This window comes from Musca autumnalis, unplaced genomic scaffold, assembly GCF_047663935.1.
Source record: "Musca autumnalis isolate F117 unplaced genomic scaffold, ASM4766393v1 scaffold_3, whole genome shotgun sequence".
Taxonomy (NCBI): domain Eukaryota; kingdom Metazoa; phylum Arthropoda; class Insecta; order Diptera; family Muscidae; genus Musca; species Musca autumnalis.
Window position 1 is genome coordinate 97,315,542 of NW_027411866.1, and position 6,000 is coordinate 97,321,541.

The window sequence follows — 6,000 nt, forward strand, 5'->3', positions numbered from 1 at the left end:
CAGTAATCTTTATTCTAAATTTCAGGATTCCAGTGTATTCATTCACGCAAATCCAAATTGTATTAAGTATAGTACTTTTAAGTACTTTTCGCACCCATAAGTACGAATTCCCAAAACATCCTCAATTCTACACTCCAACAGTAATCTTAATTTCAGATACCAGGATTCCAGCGCTATACGTTCGCTCAACCCCACTTTGTACCAAATTTAGTACTTTTCGTACCCATAAGTACGAATTTCTAAAACTTTCTCAATCCTACACTCCGGCAGTAGCCTTTACTCGAAATTTCAGGATTCCAGCTCTATCCGTTCACCCAAATCTAAATTTTACCCTTTAGTACTTTCCGTACCCATAAGTACGAATTTCCAAAACTACCTGAATACTACAGTCCAACTGTAATCTTAATTCCATATTTCAGGATTCCAGCTCTATATGTTCAAATAAATCCAAATAGGGTACCATTTAGTACTTTTCGTACCCAAAAGTACGAATTTCCAAAACTTCCTCAATCCTGCACTCCAACCGTAACGTTAATACGAAATTTCAGGATTCTATCTTTATCCGTTTACCCAAATCTAAATTGCACCAAATTTAGTACCATTTAGTACTTTCCATACCCATAAGTACGAATTTCCAAGACTAAATCAATCTTACAGTCCAACAGTAATCTTAATACCAAATTTCAGGATTGCAGCTCTATCCGTTCAGCCAAATCCAAATTGTACCAAATTTAGTACCATTTAGTACTTTTCGCGCACCCGAAGTACGAATTCCCAAAATTTCTTCAATCCTACACTCCAACAGTAATCTTAATTTCAGATATCAGGATTCCAGCGCTAACCGTTCGCTCAACCCCACATTGTACCAAATTTAGTACTTTTCGTACCCATAAGTACGAATTTCCAAAAATTCCTCAATCCTACACTCCAACAGTATTCCAAATGTCAGGCTTCCAGCTATATCCGTTCACCCAAATCCAAATTGTACCAAGTTTTGTACCATTTAGTACTTTCTCATAATCCGTCAGTAATCATAATTCCAAATTTCAGGTTTCTAGCTCTATCCGTTCACCCAAATCCAAGTTGTACTAAATTTAGTACCATTTAGTACTTTCCGGACACCTTAGTGCGAATTTGTACTATGGATGGTGTTAACCAATTTCGTGTCGATGTGGATGATGAATTAAATCGATTAAATGGTTGGTGTATTCGAAACTTTATTTCCATTAATACATCAAAATCTAAAACACTGCTATTTAATTCGAATAATAACAATGATTTGTATTTTACCTTGAGAGGATTTGTAATTGATAATGTACAATATATTAAGATTTTAGGTTTTTATATTGACTCCAACTTAAAATTTGAGCACCATGTAAACATCCTAGCATCAAAGTTGTCCTTTCTGTTACGGCGAGTGTTCTCGGCTGGACCATTCCCCCGTGATGTAAGAGAGAAGATTGGTATGACCTTACTGATGCCGCATTTGACCTATGGGCTTGAGCTCATTTCCGGTGCTTCATTAGGTACTTTAGATCGTCTTGAACTTTGCATTAATCGAATCGTGAGATATGTATATAATTTAAGGTATTATGAGCATGTTTCTTCTTATGTCTCACAATTTTTAGGCTGTTCATTCAGTCGTTTCATGGACCTAAGAGTTTTGCAATTACTGTTTAAGGTTATGAAATTTGGGCGCCCCTCTTATTTATATTCATCTTTTTCGTTAATTCTGTTAGAACATCAGCCTTAGTTGTGCCGATACATCAAGCAGTAGCAATGCAACGTTCTTTCCAAGTAAGAGCTACGCGCTTGTGGAATTCTAAAATTCCTTATAGTGAACGAAATTTTTCTATGTCCTGCAATCATTTCAAAGCAATGTGCATGTCCTGTTTTTAAAATGAATATTATTTAAATGAGAATTTCCTTGTCAATGACATAAATATATTTTTTCTGCCCATGTTAGTTTTGGTGCAGTACTATCCATATTCGTGTTAAAAAAAAAATAGTTAAATGATATGTTGTATAGCTTTTTAAGACATTAATTTTATATAGCGTCATTTTTATATAATACTTTGTAATCGTATTGGCCTTAATCGGCTTTTGATTATATAATGGTAAATAAATGAAATGAAATGAATTTCCAAAACTACCCCCATATCTTTATCCTATACTCCGTCAGTAATCTTGATTCCAAACTTCAGGTTTCCAGCTCTATCCTTTCACCCAAATCCAAATTGTACTTAATTTAGTACTTTTCGTACACACGAGTACGAATTTCACAAACCATTTCCTTTTATAAACACCACTTCCCAACCTTCATTTCCATACCAAATTCCAAGTTTCTTGCTAAATCCGTTCAAAATATACAATTGGTACTAAATTTAGTGCTTTTCGTACACTTATAAGTGGTATTTCCAAAAACCCTTTGTTACATCTTTCTAACTCTCCATCCACCCTCATTCCAAATTTCAGAATTCTAGCTCTTCCCGTTTGCCTAATACAAAGGGTATCATATTTAGCACCTTTTAGTACTTTTCGACCTTATAGGTCGAATTTCCAAAAACCCAGCCTTATCTCAACCCTACGTACCGACAGCAACCCACAGTCAAAATTTCAGATTTCTAGCTTCAGCGGTTTCGTCTGGGCGATGTTATGTCTGTCTCTCAGTCACTCACTCACTAAGCTCTTTTATATGTATAGATTTAACATTTGATATTCTCGATGGTCACAAAACATCTCCACCAAAAATTATCAATGTAGGTCAAAATTTTGGTATAGGGCTTATATAACGGCACCCCCCGATTTACGGTATTTTGAGGATTTTAGCTAAATTTTTGACTGAATTACCTGTTATTTAACATTTGATATTCCCAGTGGTCGCAAAACATCTCCACCAAAAACGGTCAACATAGGTTCAAATTTTGGTATAGCCCCCATGCAACCGTACCTCTCGATTTTTGGTATTTTAAGGATTTCAGCTACAGTTTTTTACCGAACTGTCTACCCGGTAATTTACCGTGTGTATAGGCCGGTAATTTGCCATGTGAGCGGTCATAACACCTCTCCACTGAAAATTGTCAATACAGATATATGTTTTTGGTATAAGCCCATATAAAGGTACCTCCCGATATTAGGTGTTTTGGGGATTCTATCGAACTACCTGTAGTTTGACATTTGACCAAAAATTGTCAACATAGATCCATGCTTTTTGTACAGCTCTGTATAACGGCATCTCTTGATTTTAGGTATTTCGACAATTTCAAATATATATTTGTACCGAACTATCTGTAATTTGACATTTGAAGTTCCCAATGGTCACAGAACTTCTCCACCAAAAAATTGTCAACATTGGTCCATGTCTTGATATAGACCCATATAAAGTTAATACCAGACTTTAGGTGTTTTGAGGGGTATAGTTACATTTGTTAACTGAACTATCTGTGATTCGACATTTGAGGTTCTCAATGGTCACAAAACTTTTCCACCAACAATTTTCAAGATAGGTCCACACTTTGATATAACCCGATTAAAGACATTTTTAGATGAATTTTTACCGTAGTTAGGTATACGTGGTCACTAAATATTTCTACCTAAAATTGTTGACAGTAAAAAATAATATTCCATATTTAGTATCAGAATATTTTATGGTGGAGGTTACAAAAAGTTAGGCCGGCCGAACTTAACTGTTTTTACTTGTTTTCTCATTACATTGTCACCTACAACAACATGATTGATACATTTGGATTTCTGTTACTTATGTCTATCGAGATATTTGAATGTGGTTCTGGTAAAATCATTAAATTTTTTGGAGGTTATAAATGTCCGATAGTTTTTGGTAAGGGGTTTCTCATTTCCAATTTTGCATAAAAATTAACCCTTTGAACCCCGATTTTTTTTTCGTAGAGATAAAAATATTTTTCATATTTATTATGATTAGTAGTCGCACACATAAGTAATTTATGCAAAAAATTCTTATCAATTCCTTGCGGTTAGGGAGGTACCAAATGTTGCCTGTGTGCAACAACGGCCCATTGTGGTTATAAAAATGAACAAAGTTTGTTTCTTAAGTCTTTGTATTATTATTATGTGGAAAAGCATAATCTGATGTGTTTGTTTAATTGTAGAAAATTGATGAAAATGGAATGGAAAATTTGTCTATATTTATTATATAAAGTTCACAAATTAGCCAATTTTGACCTATATGGTGGTGTTCATATAACATAAAATGCTCATATTGAGTAAAAGCGCTTCCAAAATATTTTCTGTTTTGTATGCAGACTCTAAACCTGATAATATTGACCTTCATCCAATACATAAAATTATCATCATCGATATTTGAACAGGTATTCGCATGATATCATACAAATTCGGAGTTGTGTGAGGTTGTCAAGGAAAAAAATTCTCATTGAACTTTTTTCTTTGCTTACCTTTATACCTCGAGCTGACGATTGATGTTTGGGTAGAACAAGTTTTTTGTTGAAGAAGTTATTGAAAAATAACTTCGGTGGAGAATATCCACAAATAAAAAACAAGGGAACTGATGAGATTCTGTGGCGAGAATCGAAACTAGAGTATTCCCTGCCTTACCCCTTGGCGAACAATGCCAAATCTTTTCCACTAATAAACTAGTTGTTTTAAAATATTAAAACATCAACAATGGGATTAAGCCAGACTATTTTGAAAAAAAACAAAATTGCAAACGCTATCCCAATAAAAAACGCCACAATGTTTCTAATTGAAGACACTGGCACGACGTGTGTTGTTTTTGCTGTAAAGCAGACCAACCAAATTTTGGTGTGTGCATTCGTTGAAATTCGACGACACATACCAGTGGAAAAGGTTTGAATTGTTTTCGAAGACAATTTCGTCGGAGTTGTGTGAGGTTGCCAAGGAAAAAAAATCTCATTGAACTTTTTTCTTTGCTTACCTTTATACTTCGAGCTGACGATTGATGTTTGGGTATAACAAGTTTTTTGTTGAAGAAGTTATTGAAAAATAACTTCGGTGGAGAATATCCACAAACAAAAAACAAGGGAACTGATGAGATTCTGTGGCGAAAATCGAAACTATAGTATTCCCTGCCTTACCCCTTGGCGAACAATGCCAAATCTTTTCCACTAATAAACTAGTTGTTTTAAAATAAAAAAACGCCACAATGTTTAAAATTCCTAATATGTAATATCTATAATCACCAAAAATTGTGCCAATCTCCTGTTGATCCAAGTCCAATCTAATAATAATTATATAAATACAACATGTTTCACAACCCCGAATATCCCAATTACAATTTGTATTTCATTGAATACCAATAACCAGCATTTTCGACTTCCACTAATGTAACCACATTATTACCACAATGGCCCAACGTTGCCCACAGGCAACTTCCAAAAATGTATAACTACTAATTGGAACTGTAAATTGTATGTTTGTTTTTTTATTTTGTTAGATCAACATCTCAGTAAGATTTTTAAAAATTCAATTCGTTTGACATTTAACGGCAATTAATTCTGCAATTATTCAGTTCGTTTGACATTTAACGGCATTTTATAAAATCACTAAAATATTTCATGTCCAAATTTTTACTCGTGTACTTATACTTAAACAGCATAACTTCGCCAATGTAGCTATTTATTCAAAAGTAATTTTTCTATTCATCTGAAATCAACCTACCGACACCCACTTAGTATATATAAATATCTCAAACGGTGTGGGAAATACGCATACACAAACATGCAAAATTGCCCACAGGCAACGTCGGGCCACAAAGGGTTAATGCAGGCTCAAACTGGCGACATGATATTCAGCCTATGGCTAACTACAAGCCCTCAGTTAAATTCATGCCTTGTTTCATGGTAGATATAATAAAACCCGTTAGATTTAGCTGTTGCTTAAACGTTTTTTCCAGTTCATCGCATTTCCTGTAACGTGGTAATGTTGATATTGTTCTTTTCAAGAAAATCCATCACTGAGTAAACTGCCCCTAACTCCCTAAGTAAT